Below are 18973 nucleotides of genomic sequence, written 5' to 3' on the forward strand. Positions count from 1 at the left end.
CATTTTTTTTCGACATAGTATAGTAAGGCGTTTTTTTTGCGCCAAAATTCATGATGATTTTTTTTTCAAAGAAAACCTTTCTGGAGTGTTTTTCACGGCCTCCTTTACATTATTTCATCATATGGCACGTTTTTACAACATGTTTGAAAAATCGCATTTTTTTTCGACATAGTATAGTAAGGCGTTTTTTTTGCGCCAAAATTCATGATGATTTTTTTTTTCAAAGAAAACCTTTCTGGAGTGTTTTTCACGCCCTCCTTTACATTATTTCATCATATGGCACGTTTTTACAACATGTTTGAAAAATCGCATTTTTTTTCGACATAGTATAGTAAGGCGTTTTTTTTGCGCCAAAATTCATGATGATTTTTTTTTCAAAGAAAACCTTTCTGGAGTGTTTTTCACGGCCTCCTTTACATTATTTCATCATATGGCACGTTTTTACAACATGTTTGAAAAATCCATTTTTTTTCGACATAGTATAGTAAGGCGTTTTTTTTGCGCCAAAATTCATGATGATTTTTTTTTCAAAGAAAACCTTTCTGGAGTGTTTTTCACGGCCTCCTTTACATTATTTCATCATATGGCACGTTTTTACAACATGTTTGAAAAATCGCATTTTTTTTCGACATAGTATAGTAAGGCGTTTTTTTTTGCGCCAAAATTCATGATGATTTTTTTTTCAAAGAAAACCTTTCTGGAGTGTTTTTCACGCCTCCTTTACATTATTTCATCATATGGCACGTTTTTACAACATGTTTGAAAAATCGCATTTTTTTTCGACATAGTATAGTAAGGCGTTTTTTTTGCGCCAAAATTCATGATGATTTTTTTTTCAAAGAAAACCTTTCTGGAGTGTTTTTCACGGCCTCCTTTACATTATTTCATCATATGGCACGTTTTTACAACATGTTTGAAAAATCGCATTTTTTTTCGACATAGTATAGTAAGGCGTTTTTTTTGCGCCAAAATTCATGATGATTTTTTTTTCAAAGAAAACCTTTCTGGAGTGTTTTTCACGCCCTCCTTTACATTATTTCATCATATGGCACGTTTTTACAACATGTTTGAAAAATGCCATTTTTTTTCGACATAGTATAGTAAGGCGTTTTTTTTGCGCCAAAATTCATGATGATTTTTTTTTCAAAGAAAACCTTTCTGGAGTGTTTTTCACTGCCTCCTTTACATCATTTCATCATATGGCACGTTTTTACAACATGTTTGAAAAATCGCATTTTTTTTCGACATAGTATAGTAAGGCGTTTTTTTTGCGCCAAAATTCATGATGATTTTTTTTTCAAAGAAAACCTTTCTGGAGTGTTTTTCACGCCCTCCTTTACATTATTTCATCATATGGCACGTTTTTACAACATGTTTGAAAAATCGCATTTTTTTTCGACATAGTATAGTAAGGCGTTTTTTTTGCGCCAAAATTCATGATGATTTTTTTTTTCAAAGAAAACCTTTCTGGAGTGTTTTTCACGGCCTCCTTTACATTATTTCATCATATGGCACGTTTTTACAACATGTTTGAAAAATCGCATTTTTTTTCGACATAGTATAGTAAGGCGTTTTTTTTGCGCCAAAATTCATGATGATTTTTTTTTCAAAGAAAACCTTTCTGGAGTGTTTTTCACGGCCTCCTTTACATCATTTCATCATATGGCACATTTTTACAACATGTTTGAAAAATCGCATTTTTTTTCGACATAGTATAGTAAGGCGTTTTTTTTGCGCCAAAATTCATGATGATTTTTTTTTTCAAAGAAAACCTTTCTGGAGTGTTTTTCACAGCCTCCTTTACATTATTTCATCATATGGCACGTTTTTACAACATGTTTGAAAAATCCTATTTTTTTTCGACATAGTATAGTAAGGCGTTTTTTTTGCGCCAAAATTCATGATGATTTTTTTTTCAAAGAAAACCTTTCTGGAGTGTTTTTCACGGCCCTCCTTTACATTATTTCATCATATGGCACAGTTTTTACAACATGTTTGAAAAATCGCATTTTTTTTCGACATAGTATAGTAAGGCGTTTTTTTTGCGCCAAAATTCATGATGATTTTTTTTTCAAAGAAAACCTTTCTGGAGTGTTTTTCACTGCCTCCTTTACATTATTTCATCATATGGCACAGTTTTTACAACATGTTTGAAAAATCGCATTTTTTTTCGACATAGTATAGTAAGGCGTTTTTTTTGCGCCAAAATTCATGATGATTTTTTTTTTCAAAGAAAACCTTTCTGGAGTGTTTTTCACAGCCCTCCTTTACATTATTTCATCATATGGCACGTTTTTACAACATGTTTGAAAAATCGCATTTTTTTTCGACATAGTATAGTAAGGCGTTTTTTTTGCGCCAAAATTCATGATGATTTTTTTTTCAAAGAAAACCTTTCTGGAGTGTTTTTCACGCCCTCCTTTACATTATTTCATCATATGGCACGTTTTTACAACATGTTTGAAAAATCGCATTTTTTTTCGACATAGTATAGTAAGGCGTTTTTTTTGCGCCAAAATTCATGATGATTTTTTTTTTCAAAGAAAACCTTTCTGGAGTGTTTTTCACTGCCTCCTTTACATTATTTCATCATATGGCACGTTTTTACAACATGTTTGAAAAATCGCATTTTTTTTCGACATAGTATAGTAAGGCGTTTTTTTTGCGCCAAAATTCATGATGATTTTTTTTTCAAAGAAAACCTTTCTGGAGTGTTTTTCACGGCCTCCTTTACATCATTTCATCATATGGCACAGTTTTTACAACATGTTTGAAAAATCGCATTTTTTTTCGACATAGTATAGTAAGGCGTTTTTTTTGCGCCAAAATTCATGATGATTTTTTTTTCAAAGAAAACCTTTCTGGAGTGTTTTTCACAGCCTCCTTTACATTATTTCATCATATGGCACGTTTTTACAACATGTTTGAAAAATCCTATTTTTTTTCGACATAGTATAGTAAGGCGTTTTTTTTGCTCCAAAATTCATGATGATTTTTTTTTTCAAAGAAAACCTTTCTGGAGTGTTTTTCACGGCCTCCTTTACATCATTTCATCATATGGCACATTTTTACAACATGTTTGAAAAATCCCATTTTTTTTCGACATAGTATAGTAAGGCGTTTTTTTTGCGCCAAAATTCATGATGATTTTTTTTTCAAAGAAAACCTTTCTGGAGTGTTTTTCAGTGCCTCCTTTACATCATTTCATCATATGGCACATTTTTACAACATGTTTGAAAAATCGCATTTTTTTTCGACATAGTATAGTAAGGCGTTTTTTTTGCGCCAAAATTCATGATGATTTTTTTTTTCAAAGAAAACCTTTCTGGAGTGTTTTTCACAGCCTCCTTTACATTATTTCATCATATGGCACGTTTTTACAACATGTTTGAAAAATCGCATTTTTTTTCGACATAGTATAGTAAGGCGTTTTTTTTGCGCCAAAATTCATGATGATTTTTTTTTTCAAAGAAAACCTTTCTGGACTGTTTTTCACAGCCCTACTTTACATTATTTCATCATATGGCACGTTTTTACAACATGTTTGAAAAATCGCATTTTTTTTCGACATAGTATAGTAAGGCGTTTTTTTTGCGCCAAAATTCATGATGATTTTTTTTTCAAAGAAAACCTTTCTGGAGTGTTTTTCACAGCCTTCCTTTACATTATTTCATCACATGGCACGTTTTTACAACATGTTTGAAAAATCGCATTTTTTTTCGACATAGTATAGTAAGGCGTTTTTTTTGCGCCAAAATTCATGATGATTTTTTTTTCAAAGAAAACCTTTCTGGAGTGTTTTTCATGGCCTCCTTTACATCATTTCATCATATGGCACATTTTTACAACATGTTTGAAAAATCCCATTTTTTTTCGACATAGTATAGTAAGGCGTTTTTTTTGCGCCAAAATTCATTATGATTTTTTTTCAAAGAAAACCTTTCTGGAGTGTTTTTCACGGCCTCCTTTACATTATTTCATCATATGGCACGTTTTTACAACATGTTTGAAAAATCCAACCATGAACCAAGTAAAAGATAATCAATACAAGAAAAACTCTCCCTGTTCACCTCTTAAAACCCAAAAACCCACCACAGTAGTACCCTAAACTAAAACTACCAGTGGGTTCCCTGTTTTCCTTTCTGAATAATTCAAAGGTTCCTCCCCACACATCCACCAACCACTGGAACACATCTCCAAAGTTCTGCTGGTCCAGCTCAGCTTCCCCTCAGAAGAAGTGCTGCCACCTGCCAGATGAAGGAGCCTTTTGAGAGGCAGCTGGCATCGTGATTGGACTGTACTTTGGTCTGTTCCAATCCAGCTTCAGCTCCAGAGACGGCAGGCGGGACGAGTCAACAGAGGCCAGGTGGACGAAGGCATGCAGCTGAGTATAATCCAGAAAACAACAGAGGAGGAGGAAACAAACGTAGTAGTATAGTATAAAATATACATAGTATATTGTATAAATAACAAGTCAAAGCAAAGAGACATACATTGTAGAATTGTAGTAATTGTGGGCTGACTGATTTTCTGATTATTGGTATTTTTTTACCGGTAATAAATTCATTTACTTTGGCTCCGAACCTTTATCTACCTGTGGTCGCTCTGTCTTCTGGAGTGATTTGATTGGTTATACGTCACAAAAAGTCTCCTTTACCTTAACATATGTAAAACATGAATAAACAACACGGTAACAACTGGGTTTTCTGTTAAAGTTCTTCTAAGTTTAACTCCAAGATTTTAAATACTTTCATTTACTGCAAATGAATATCTACTCCAAATGTCTCACTAATAATCATTGTCAGCCTTAAAAACCCACAAAACACCCCTCTATACTCGACCACACTTAGTACAGTCTGGTTCCCCCTTCTATAAATCTGCTTGGAATCTTCCACTTCCTGTTTGTCAAAGTGGCCTTCTACCTGGACAGGTTTTGTTGGAGCTCATGCAGCAAACATTTTGGGTAACTGCACTTTAATGTGGATGGATGACACTGAATTAGAGTCTGTTTTAATGAGACTGAGTTAAGATATGTAGCTCTGTCATTAAATAGTAAATCATTTCTCTGAATTCACAGAGAAAAGTCTGAAATGTTTGCTTGGTTAGCGTCCCACATGTTGTTTGGCTCAGCTAAAGCTAACTCTCTCCAACTTCTGGATCTCTTGAGTTGCTTGTTGTTAAAATATCTTGCTAGAGGTGCTGAAGCTCAGAAAGTCTGAGATGTTTGTTCAAAATAAGCTCATTCTCGAGTCTTATCTGAACTGTTTGAACTTTCCCTAAATTTAGGAGTTAATGACAGAGCAGCACATCCAGACTCAGTCTCATTTATGTAGAGATTAAACTTCAGTGTCATTCATTGATGTTAAAGTGCAGTTTTTCAAATGTTTGTTGCACATGCTCCCGACCAAACCAGTCCAGGTGGAAGATGATGTGAAGAGAAAGCTCCAGAGGATGAATATCACACATTTACGTTGGAAATAAATGTCCTTTAATTAGACATTGTCATGCAAAAGTTGGATTTGCCTTTAATGATGTTCAAATCTTTGTTGAGTGTTTTGTTGATGTTGGTTTCTAAATGTTTTCTGACACTCGGCCCCAAAGATTAAAACCTTCTACGGCTCACAAGCTGCAACAATTCACACATTATCAACTATCTTTCTGACTAAACTAAGATAAAAAGTGAAAAACTGCCTGATTCCTGCATCATGAATGTAAATCTTTTTGGTTTTTATGACAGTAAACTGAATATATTTGGGTTTGACATTTTGTAAACCAAAACAAGAAATGAATTACTGGAGAAAATCAACAGATTAATGGAAAAAGAAAATGTGTTTTCCAACATATATGGCTGAATTACTACATTACAAAATACATACAATTTAAATTCAGTTTTATTTATATAACACCAATTACAGGTCAAATTGTCTCAAGACACTTTATTTTTATATTTTTTGTCATATTTAAACTATGACAAAGTAAGAAATTTTAACCTCTTGACTAATCCAATTTATTACTTGGTTTTTAAGAGACTAATCGACAATTAAAATAACTTTCTCCACTAAAACTAATAAACATGAGGTCAAATAGAAGGAACAGTTTTAAATACTGCAGTCCCACGACACAAGAATAAAGTTTGTCAACAAAAAGTAAATCTGCTGGTAGATTCCATTAAAGTCCTAATAAATGATAATAAAGTGTGATACTAAAGGTTTGTGGTGCTAAAAATGTCAAAGTAAAGTTATCAAGTTGAACATCTGGATGGAGGTTGATAAAAGTTGACCTTCTTTCATTTCTCTGGAGCCGACTCCATGGATTTTATGGATGTTGGTTAAAGACCTGCTCTTCTAGTGGTCTTACTTCTCGTCGCTGTAGAAAGTCAGTCCATCCTGGCCGACTTCAACACCTCTTCATGACAACTTGTTCTGCCTCTGACCTGGTGGAAACTCCAGAAACTCGGGAAAACCTGTGGAGACTCGAGGAACTCGTGGAGACTCGAAAAACTCGTCGGGCGGGGGAAGGTGTGGTGGGTGGTGGGGGAGTCTGGGTGGAGTCAGGGCGGAGAGTAGGCGGGGAGGTGGGTGGCGGACTCCCCCCCTCTACTCCCCGCCTACTCTCCGCCCTGACTCCACCCAGACTCCGCCCTGGCTCCACCCATGTGGTCACTTGAGGAACTACGATGCCAAAGGGACGACGAATTTATTTCTTTTTATATGATCTGTAGCTCAGTGAGTTAAGGATTTGCCTATGGAGCTGCAGGTCGCTGGTTCAAGACCAGACCCTTCTTAAGTTTTATCAAAATCCTGACAAAGACAAAGAAAGAAAAGTGCCGCTGGCGGGTCTCGAACCTGCGACCTTCCACTCTGTAGTCACTCCTCTTATCCCCCTGAGCTACTCGCTCAGATACTAATTCTTCTTTTTTTTGCGCATTTATCATCTATTTTTTGTCATTTTCGAGTTTTTTTTTTAACTCGAGTCTCGACTCGACCGTTTTTCTCAGGAGGCTGGACTTCAGCCTTTGTGCTGGAGGGTGGAACCCTCAGTTCCAAGACTTTCCAAGCCTCCACACCTCCCGAGTCCTCAGGACCTGAGCTTTCACACAGTCTGAGGGCTGAAATTGTCTAAGTCCCACAGTAGTTCTCTGTTAGTTTGAACCTTCAGACAGTCTGAGGGCTGATGTCCTCTAAGTTCCTGAGTAGTTCTCTGTTAGTTTGAACCTTCAGACAGTCTGAGGACTGAAAACCTAAAACTTCTTGAGTAGTTCTCTGTTAGTTTGAACCTTCAGACAGTCTGAGGACAGAAATTTTAAAAGTTCCTGAGTAGTTCTCTGTTAGTTTGAACCTTTAGACAGTCTGAGGACTGAAATCTTAAAAGTTTCTCAGTACTTCTCTGTTAGTTTGAACTTTCTGGTTAACAGAAGCCTTAAAACTTGGGACCATGAGTCTTGATTTCACATTTAGACCATCCGAGTTCTTCTCAGACCTTCACCTGTGGGTTTTTTAGACATCCTGAACAAACTTTGATTCTCTTCACTGAACAGTAAAGTTTGTGGAGATCAGAAGGTAACATTAGTTTGATCAATGCCTTCAACTACTAGTAGACTTTATCTGGAAAGCAGTTTTCTGAAATGAGTTCTTAGTAAATCTGTCCACAATCAAACCAAGAACATAGAAAGAGGAAATGTTTGAAGAAACAACTTGATGTTTTCGTTTCAGACTAGAAAACGCTTTATGCCCTTCATCTGTTTTTGCTCTTTTTGATCGTTTTATTGTCTCTTCTGTTTAATTTGATCTTCTAAAGTCTAAATGGTTTCTTTTCAAATGTTTTGTCTTTTGCTTGATTCTTCTTAAATGTTTAGTTTTGCTCTTTTCTCACCTTTTATTCTTTTCTAATGTCTGATTTGATTTCCAAATGTTTTGTCTTTTTAATGTTTAATTGTTTTTTCAAATGTTTTATCGGCTTGTTTGAGTTTTTTTTCCTTTCCCAATATTTAATGTTTCAATTAAATCTTTAAGGTTTTTCTTTTTAAATGTTTTACCACCTTTTAACATTTAATTTTCTTTTTAAATGCTTCATTGTATTTTCTGTTTAATTCCTATTTGAAGTTTTATTGTCTTTAAGATGTAATTTTCTAATTAAACAATTAATTTTTTAATTAAATGTTTTGTCTTTTTAGAGGTTTAATAATCTAATTAAATGTTTTGCATTTTTAAAAAATGTTTATTATTCTTCATGTTTAATTGTATTTTTTTTAATGTTTAATTATGGAAAATATTTTATCTGTAATTTTTAATATTTGTATTTTAAAAATTTGGTTTAATTTCATAATGACGTATTGTATCTTGTTGAATTATCTCATTCAATATTTTGTCTGTTTAATAGAGTTAAGCATTAAATACAATTAAATGATATTAAACAGATAAAATATTGAATGAGATAATTCAACAAGATACATGTAAGTATGAAATTAAACAAAATTTTTAAAATACAAATATTAAAAATTACAGATAAAATATTTTCAATAATTACACATTTAAAAAATACAATTAAACAAGAAGAATATTAAACATTTAAAAAATACAATTAAACAAGAAGAATATTAAACATTTAAAAAATACTTTTTAATAAAACTTTTAAAAAGTTTTATTGTATTAAATTTTTTTCCCCTTGATTTAATTGCTTTTTGTTATGTAGTTTATTTCTTTAATCTTTTTCTGTCAAGATTTTAACCCCAACCTTAAAAATGAAACAAACCCTTAAATCACAATGAAAATACTTCTGTTGTCACAATCATGAGTTAGTCAATTATTCAGTTTATCAATTCAACTTTATTTGTTTAGCACCTTTTACACAGATGACAAAACTAAACAAGCAAAGAGAAAAAAAAACTATGCTAAAACTATGATTAAAATTCAAAAACATTTAAAAAATATATATATTTAACATGGTTATAAAATATGTTGTGTTCAGGGGATGGAGAGAGTTTATTGAAGTCTTCTGGGGCTCACATGGTAAATCATTTAAAATATAAACTTGATATTCAGTCTAAGCAAACTGCAGAGCGACAGAAGAACCAACAATATCTCCTGTTTTCTCCTTTAATGAGTCGACTCTTCTTGTGCTTTCAGACCAAAGAACTACAGACTCTTCACAACCTGCTCAAACTCTTGGTACAGGACCTCACCACACGGGTCAAGAAGGTTTCTGTCTCATTTCTACTCTGAAGCTCACCTTCTCCTGCTCAAACTGCTGACAAATGTTTCTGCTGCTCTACAGTCTGGTCTCCAGAACTTCCTAAAAACTCTCAAAGTCTCTTCTGCTGCAGGTTGCTTTGTAGAAGTGTTCCAGAAAACCTCACTAAACCACATGGAGGGGCCTCAAGATAGTCATCCAAATGAAATCATACAAAAACCAAACTAGCACAACCCAAACACTAAAGTCTCCTGCAGCCTACCAGAGAACCTCTGAGAACAGAGAATCAGGACAGGAACTCTTACCTTCTGGACAACCAACGTTGGTTCACAAACAAGAATACAGAATGTGTCTGACCAAAAACCTCTAAAGACTCACTACAGCCAAGATAAAGACACAACTCAGCTGCACCAAATCCACTAATCACTGCACACATTAGCACCATGTGCTAACTGTGGCTAAAGAACCACATTTACCAAGACAACTATCCAGTACAAAGCCCTAAAACACACCAAGAAACACATTAACGATGATTTTACTGCTGGAAGCTGCAAGCTAATGCCTAAAGAACAAACTAGAGCAATGGAGCCAAACCCAGTTCAGTGGTGAAGAGAAACAGAGGAAATGTTTGTCTGCAGCTAAACAAAGCAGGAAGACACTGAGCTGCTCAGGTGTTCCTGATAACACCAAGCTGCTCAGGTGTTCCTGATAACACCAAGCAGCCACCTGGACAGCCAATAGGAACACAGCTTACTGGAAGTCCAGAGGGCTGGGTTACTGAAGTAAATTTAGTTTAAAGTTGAAGCAGAAAGTTAACAAAGAAAGTTGAAAACCACCTTCTGATACCTGAAATCTCTTTCACACAAAGAACGCCTGAACATGTCAAACTGGTTCCATAGTAGAACCATCATTATATATCTGGGTAATAATCCGGGTTCCTCATTCCTCATCACAGAACAAACCAACCAATTGAATGTCAGAATGAACTGAGCTAGAAAAGCTGCTTTGAGCTGCAACATTACGGTCTGACAATCCAACACCATCACAGTTTTCATCTGGTTGTTTTGCTCCAACATGCTGTGAAGTTCAGTTTTTACCTGAATCAATACAGAGATTCTATTTTCAACCAAGACTGGAATAAAAATTAGAATGTTATGAGGTTATTAATGTAACTAAATCCTTTCAGATGGAAGGATTTACTTCTAAGTTCTAATTCAAGTTTCAGTTGGAGCACATTGCATTCACTAAGAAAAACAGCAATACCTTCATAGCAACATTTAATAAACCTAAAGCTTCCCTGTTGGCTCATTGGTGGAGTTTGTTACTGAGCATCTGAACCTTAAATCCAGTGAGACGACCATCTTCAGTCGAGGCCAGTCAGAGAACTTCAAGACCTTCCATCAGCTGGACCAGATGTGGCATCATCTCCCTCTGAACATCTGGATGACAGGAGAAAAGACAGAAATCAAACACAGATCACACAAATACAATTTATTACTTTTCATCATTTTATAAAAGTTGCGTGAACTTTATTCAAACTTGACATCAGTAATGAAAGTAAATGTTTTTATCTCATGTTGAAGCTAATTTTAAAGTCAATTTTAATGACAATTTATCCTGAGAGAAGTAATGGAGCTTTTCTTTCTAAAGTCTGTCCTTTTTTAAAAAATAATCTTTTTATTTGAAGTTTTAGAAGCAATTTTATTTACTTATTTATTTTTATATACCTCAGACTGATGCACTTTGCTGTTTTGCAGATAATTTAATGTACAATGTACAATATTCTAACAAATTTTGCTCAAACAAGAACTGCAAACCTTCCATCTCTCATATTTGGATGATGTTCATTTTGTCGTTAACTATCATAGGATAATGTTATTTTTTTTTTACCGACAAATCAAAGAAAAGATGGTTGCATCTTGTGTCTTCTCTGTGTCTGGCAGACAGAGTGATCTGTGTCCAAAGCCAATGAAGGACGTGCTGCTGTCTGAGTGGAGCTGAGAGCTGCTCTCCCAAACGGTTAGAACTGTCCCTGACTGAAAACAATGATAGAAAGTTCCAAATCCACACATTGGCCGTCTCTCCTTTGTGTATTTATAAAATATTCCACTGTCTTACTAGTAACACAGAGACGCTCTCACTGGGATCGTGTCTGTGCGGCCGCTGCCAGTCAGTGTCTCTGTCCGTCCCCCAGCTGCTCCCAGTCAGTGTCTCTGTCCGTCCCCCAGCTGCTCCCAGTCAGAGCGTCTCTGTCCGTCCCCCAGCCGCTCCCAGTTAGAACGTCTCTGTCCGTCCCCCAGCCGCTCCCAGTCAGTGTCTCTGTCCGTCCCCCAGCCGCTCCCAGTCAGAGCGTCTCTGTCCGTCCCCCAGCCACTGCCAGTCAGTGTCTCTGTCCGTCCCCCAGCCGCTCCCAGTCAGTGTCTCTGTCCGTCCCCCAGCTGCTCCCAGTCAGTGTCTCTGTCCGTCCCCCAGCCGCTCCCAGTCAGTGTCTCTGTCCGTCCCCCAGCCGCTCCCAGTCAGTGTCTCTGTCCGTCCCACAGCCGCTCCCAGTCAGTGTCTCTGTCCGTCCCACAGCCGCTCCCAGTCAGGGTCTCTGTCCGTCCCACAGCCGCTCCCAGTTTAGAACGTCTCTGTCCATCCCACAGCCGCTACAAGTGTTGAGCGTCTTTGTCCCAGGTGCTCCCAGCAGGGATTCTCAGAGATGTTTGTTTTTCTCACGTCACTCCCCCTGATGTTTCTCTGATTGTTTTTGTGTTGGCTACAGTAGGCTTCACAGAATGTCCCGTTTAGCCGTTATCACACAATGATGCACGAAATGTGCTCACATAAAGTTCGCTCAAAAGTACAGCGTTTATTATTGATCATAACTCTGGCTTTACTCGGCCGATCAACACGATTCAAAAACTGGTAGAAAGTTCAAAACCCGCACTTTCGATACAAGGGAGACTCGTCGACACAACTCAGATTTTTTTACACATCTGGCACCGGCATTTCTCAAAATAGTTAAAATCGAAATCACTGCCAAAATTCCCAAGCAAATCATAAATTGTCATAAATATAACTAAAATATCAAAATAAAACTTTATCCTGTAGTGCAATAAGATCAATATAAAACAAAGCAATGTCATTCTAATAAAAATGCTCCTCAAAAAAATTGCTCAGTTATTTTAGCTTCTTGACCCATGCTAGCAGTTCAAATGAACATGTCATAGTTCCAGTCTTCTCATTGTCAGGGTTCCCTCTTCCCTGTGGTCTCTGTGCGCATCTCACTCTGCTGACAACTAGTTTTATTGGAAATTACAGAGATTAAGTCGACATGAAATTTCTTCTCTCCATCTATCTGTGCACATAGTAATACAACAGAATTCCTAATGTTATTTTCATTCACTTATTTGTGTCAGACAATAAAACAGGTGTGAACTACTGAGTGAAACGTGTTCCATTCAGATTACCTGTTAAACTCCCGCTGTGCTGAAATCACAGATGTGTTGCAGCTCACAGCCAATCAGGAACCGACACGCCCACTAGAACTCTCCTCTGCTGTCACTCCACGGAGGACAGAGAGGAACCTGTGGCCGCCCACGGGACAGAAAACCCTCACACTGGTGGACCAACACTAGCCACACTTTTCAACTTACAGTCACTAGTTTTGTCTCTAGGCGATAAGTCCTTAACGGGGTCTGAAAGGTCGCTAAACGTAGCGACAAAGTCAGTTGGAAGAACTGGGTTGCAGAACTGCTGGAAGCGGAAATGCAAATTTGATTGGCTGGTAGCGTCACGTGGGGCGCTGCGCCGGCTAGAAGCAGAGAAGCGCTATTATATTTATTATTATTATTATTATTATTATTATTATTATTATTATTATTAGATATGTATTATATGCCTTAATGTTGCCCATGAGGTAAGGGGACAACTGACATGCATGCGCATAACTTTTGCCCTGATTGCATTGACAGGGGGAGGATAAATATTTTTCCAGGATAAGTTCACCATTTCCAGGACATTTGATCTTTTTTCTCATTTTCCATATGTTTTCCATGACTGGAAAATTGGTCAATCATTTTCCAGGTTTTCCAGGATGCGTGGGAACCCTGAGGACACAACCAGGGACAGGTCAAGCCCTTTCCTATCTCCTTATAAGGCAGCAACTAATTGCACTGAAACTGCTAAGTGTAACCAGTATATCATGTTTACATGCACAAAACAATCAGGAATCTCCAACAAGCCTGACCACAACCAGGATACTAGTGCACCAGTAAACACAGCCGTTATTAAATCTATTAGCTGCAGCTGTGCTTTTTGAGATAGCTACCATGTTAAATGGCTAAAAAGCGCACCAGGCTGTTGCCATCTTAAATCTACCAGAGATCCCCATGCCAAGTGCAAACAGACCTAACCTAATGACCTAATTTACCTTCAGTCTGCTATTATCACCTCCTATTACCCAGTAAAGAGCAGGTATTTTGTTACTTGACCTGATATCTGCAGTGTTTCTGCTCAGGCTCAACTGATGTCCTTACTTATGTTGCACCAACAGTTGTAAATAGTTTTTTTTAAAAAGTTACTAGTTACACTGGAAAAATTCTCACGTCCCTGTAATCTAATGTATCTTCAAAGCATACTTGACTCCAAAGAACAAACATTATGCAATGTGACATTTTATGTACTCAGCTTAGATTAAACTACTGTGGTTGACCCATCACCCTACAACTGGTTCCACTGGTTTTACCAAGAGCAACCACTCTGGAAACTTTTCTTCATTTCTTCCTCTATGGCCTGTCTTTCCAAATGAAAAAAGAAACCTGGTATTGTTATTGAATGTGATTGACTGTAAGAGGGCAGCTGAGTCAGAACCACCTCATCTCTCTGCAACAGGTTATGTTCACTATTGTCCACAACATTGCCGCAAACAGGACAAGATCATTCTGTCTAAGACATCCTTTCATCACATGTGGATCAGAAGAATGGGCTCACAAAAACAGTCCAGAGAAGAGCTCTAGAGAAGCTGTGGTGTGTTTTGCCCTACCAGCATCCATGAGTCAGTAAATGTCCTGCTGCTTGTTTTATAATCTGGTTATTAGAACCCATTTAACTGAATCATTCTCATTTCTGTCATCATGCTCCACCTGGAAGCTTTCAAACCTCTTGTTTGTGTCTGCAGAGTCAACGTCAGCATGAGGTGGATCCAAGCTGAAGGAACTGCTGAAGCACCGGCTGTAACCTGCAGATGGCGCTACAGGAACACGGTTACAGCAGCGACAGCAACAGAAAAGAAGGCAGAACTGTTCATCAGGTGGTGAAGGCTCATTTCTGCAGGATGTATCAGCGTATAGAAAGGCTCTGTTGTGTTTTCTGTGCGGATGGTGGCTCAAAAGCAGATTTATTTACAGTCAAATATGCAAAAAAATATTAAAAGCATGAGCAATAATTATCAAACCATCATCCAAGCTCCCTTCTTAATTTAACCCAATCAGCTTGAGACATTTTGAAAAATTCTCTGAAGCATTCTGGAGAAACAAACCGCCTCCTCTAATCATAATTTATAATTAGACGTACAGACTTCATTAATGACTTCCTCTCATGCAGCACAGGAAAAAGATCCGGGATTCATCGCAAATTAGTTTGGCTCTCTCAATTAGGGAAGCAACATTTAATCAGCTCAGTCTCTTTCCACTGGGATTTCTGCCTAATTCCATCCAAAGACCCATGGTTAGCAGGATAATGTTTTTTCATTGTACTCCATAGTTGTGAATGGAGCTAAAAGTGTTTGCATTGCGGTCTGCATGGGCTGCAAAAAAAAGAAAATCTAATTCCCTCCACAGCTCCCTTCAGGCCTCCACTGGACTTCTAATCACACCAGAAGCTGTCTCAAGGGTATTAAAGCAAAGTGTGTTTATGAGTGAGGACTGAGATGTTTAAGGCACGCCCAGCACTGCTTTATGTGCTTATTGACACAGTTTACATGCTCTTTGATCAGTCTGATGACATGGCAGTAAGTGGTTCTGGGATGGACTTTATCCACCAAACTGTCTGAGCTATCTCCATCTGATCAGCACAGATTTAAATGTTTAGGAGGGAAAACAGATATTGGAGAAGACCTGTGCAACTGATCTGCACCTAATTAACCTGAACATCACTGAGCTGAACACTGAGTTTGCTCCCACTGGAAAATCTGACTTAGATGGATGTTTACTGTTAGATATATGTAAGAAATATGCACATAATCTGATTAAAGGTGTCCTGTGGATGTTATATTGTTTGTAGTGCTACAGAACAGTGTTTTCACGAATGGTTCTTGTTTATGGGTCATTCCAGAATTGGAGGAAATTTTACGTTCCACCCATCAAATTTCAAATAATCCATGTACAAAATACTAAAACATGCAGCTGTTGTGCAAATGTACTTGTCCTGAGACCAAATCTAAACAAAAACTCGGAGAAAAGAATGTTTGAAAATGTTTTTAAAATACCAAATAAGTCTGGAGTTCCCCCTAAAATGCCATTTTTCTCTTTTCCCACCCCTCTGATGACTGAACTGAATCTCAAATAAAACAGTTAAAATTAAATTTAAATCTCCCTTTATTGGTATTATTTTTTTCATTGATGTCTCTTGTAATTGTGGGAACATTTTTATAATCAACATAATATTTTAAATAATAATCATTATGCATGGAACATGTGTCCCACAACAACCCTGTTAGCAGAACCTTTTTAGCTGGTAGAAGAAGAAGAAAACAGTGAATCACATGAAATGCTGGAATTAACATCATCAAACAGTTTTCCTAAAGAATGAGTAGAACAAAGCTATGTCCTCTCTTCTATTTTTCATATTTTCAAAACATTGTCAGCCTTGATTGAACGTCTCACTCTACCTCATATTATCAGGATCAGACTAATTCTTTGGACTGTTTTCCATCAGTCAGTTTGTCCTCTTGGTCAGCAGTAACAGCAGCTAAATATCTAGCTTCTACTGCTGAGAAAAAGATCACATTAGCATGGATTAGCAACCCTGTTACTGTGATTAGAGTAGGGTTAGCAAACAACACAGAAAACATGGAATAAAAATGGTACCATTGATGTGTAAGCTGAGCTAATCAAGCTTTTGATAATTTACTACCTATTATTGATGAATATGTAGCAGAAAATTGTAAAAGAGGTTTATTTTTCAAAAATTTTGAATGTCCTCCAATCCTTATGTCTTGAACACACCTCAGAATATATTTCACCTATCTGAGCCCAATGCAGTCTAATACAACAGTCCTGCAGTCTTGACATTTCAGTCTAAAAAGCATCTTTATCAAGGCTGTGATGTTCATTTTTTCTCCTAATTTTGCTACAGAGGAGTTGATTCAACTATTTTGGAAGCTTTTGGTTTTGGTGTTGTTGAGCTGCACTGCAATAAACTGAGTGGTGTTGTGATTGTTTTGTCTGTCCCATTTACAATGATAAAGTCAGGCTAAATAACAGAAACACAGTTCAACAGGATCCTACACTGCAGCCTCCAAAATAATCATGTTTAACAGACCCAAACTCTCATACACAAACTCAGCATTAGAAGCTGCATGAAGTAGGACTTGCTGCTCATTTACAAAGAGCTCTGTGTACATATGCCAGCAGTCTGTTAATTCCTATGGGAACCTCTCTGGTCTCTGATGTGTTTGGAAAAACTCCTTCTGTCTTTTTAAAAAAATTTCAGTCCACAATTTGCCTCAAGTATGCTGGAAATTTTGCAGTGGATATTGTAGCGACTGCATGATGTGCCAGCAACCTTCAGAAACAAATTAGCTAACCGTTGTTTGACTGTGATGACATTCAAATTTTGAAGGTATAATTAAAAAGAAGTAAGCTAGTTAAACACTACAATTCTGAGTAATGCCATTCTGCTGCAATAATTAGGGTAAATATAAGTGGGACAGTTTAATAAATATTATAGTAAACAACTTGCATAATCAGGTTATTGAACTTCTGTGCTAGTCATAGACGGGCCATAATGAACACCATGTTCGAGCATAAGGTTGCTCATAGGTGTACCTGGTACCAGAGCACTTTAGGCCAAATGCCGATGATCGACTTCGTAGTTGTATCATCAGACCTGCGGCTATATGTCTTGAACACTCGGGTGAAGAGAGGAGCAGAGCTGTCAAGTGATCACCATCTGGTGGTGAGTTGGATCCAATGGCAGGGAAGGCTGCTGGACAGACCCCTCACTACAGCTTTGGTAAACCCAAACCTGTAGTGAGGGTGAGCTGGGAACATCCGGTGGAGGCCCCTGTCCATGAGGTTTTCAACTCCCACCACCGGAAGAGTTTCTTCTGCATCCTGGGGGAAGCTGGGGGCATGGAATCTGAGCCATGTTCAAAGCCTCCATTGCAGAGGTGGCTGTTAGGAGCTGCGACCAAAAGATCATTGGTGTCTGTCATGGTAGAAACTCAAAACCCTGCTGGTGGACACTAGCAGTACGGAAGTCGTCAGGCTGAAGAAGGAGGCCTTTCGGGCCAGCTTGGCTCATGGGTCTCCTGAAGCAGCTGATAGGTACCGGTCGGCAAACGGGGCTGCAGCTGTAGCAGTTACGGAAGCAAAAACTCAGGTGTGGGAGGAGTTCAGAGAGGTTATGGAGAAGGACTTTTGGTTGGCCTCGAGGAAGTTCTGGCAAACTGTTCGACGCCTGAGGGACAAGGGACAGCTTTCCCTCGGATGTTGGACTCCTCCAGGGCTGTCCTTTGTCTGTGATCCTGTTTGTGGTGTTCATGGACAGGATCTCAAGGCACAACCAGGGTGACGAGGATGTCCAGGTTGGGCACCTCAGGACCAGGTCTCTGCTTTTCACAAATGATGTGGTACCATTGGCTTCATCAAGCCGTAACCTTCAGTAGCACTGGAGCAGTGTGCAGCTAAGTGTGAAGTTGGTGGGATGCAGGTCAGTCCCCCCCAAGTCTGAGGCCATGGTTCTCTCCCTGGATGGATGGATGGATGGATGATGTGCAGATTTCAAGTCAGGCTAAAAAAAAATCCTGCTTTGCAAAAATTAAGTGAGTTGGATCATGTGTTTAGAGTATTTGTTAGTCCTCAAGGAACTAGGAAGGTAAATTTTGTACATCCTAACTTTAGCCCTGATAACATCTTCAGGGTGTTTGCTGTCTTGACATTACAATCCAGATTTGTGAAAAAAAAATTGTTACAAAACTGTTGTGTGACTTTGACAAATGTGGATGTTCATCAGGCAGTAGAGAATCTAGAAAAGATGCCACTGAGGGACATTATGGGGAATGTAGGATTGAGCATTTTGAAGCTTGTACCATGCAAGGTAGTAAAAGTCTACATTTTCGGCTTTTGCTGTTTTGATCTTGTCCTTTTTCTTTGTTATTTTGTCTCGTGAGTCTCCCTCCTATATCCAAGTGCAGTACTAGAATACTGAAGTACCCATTTAAGGAATATTGCAGTTGAAGGTTATCATAGCTGGAGGTGATACTTGTATTTTCTTGATTTGTTTTTCATGAACATATTGCATTCAGCCAGTTTTCTCCCATGAAGAATTAAAGACAGCACATGTCGTCCTCTTACTTTAACAGAAATAAGATCTCAGCATGCAAGTTTTTCAGTTTTTTGTCATTATCTGAAGCGACATTTGAAATAGCAGAGTTTTTATTTTAGGTTTCAGACAAAGAAATGTCCTTTTGGTTCCTGGATGTCTTCAAAGTCAGCAGGATTGTGTTGTCAGAGCTCTGGGAGGGAGGCAGAGGTACTGTGCTTCATCAGATATAAAGCCAGCAGACAGTGTTTGCAGA

Source organism: Amphiprion ocellaris, chromosome 21, assembly GCF_022539595.1.
Source record: "Amphiprion ocellaris isolate individual 3 ecotype Okinawa chromosome 21, ASM2253959v1, whole genome shotgun sequence".
Lineage (NCBI taxonomy): Eukaryota > Metazoa > Chordata > Actinopteri > Pomacentridae > Amphiprion > Amphiprion ocellaris.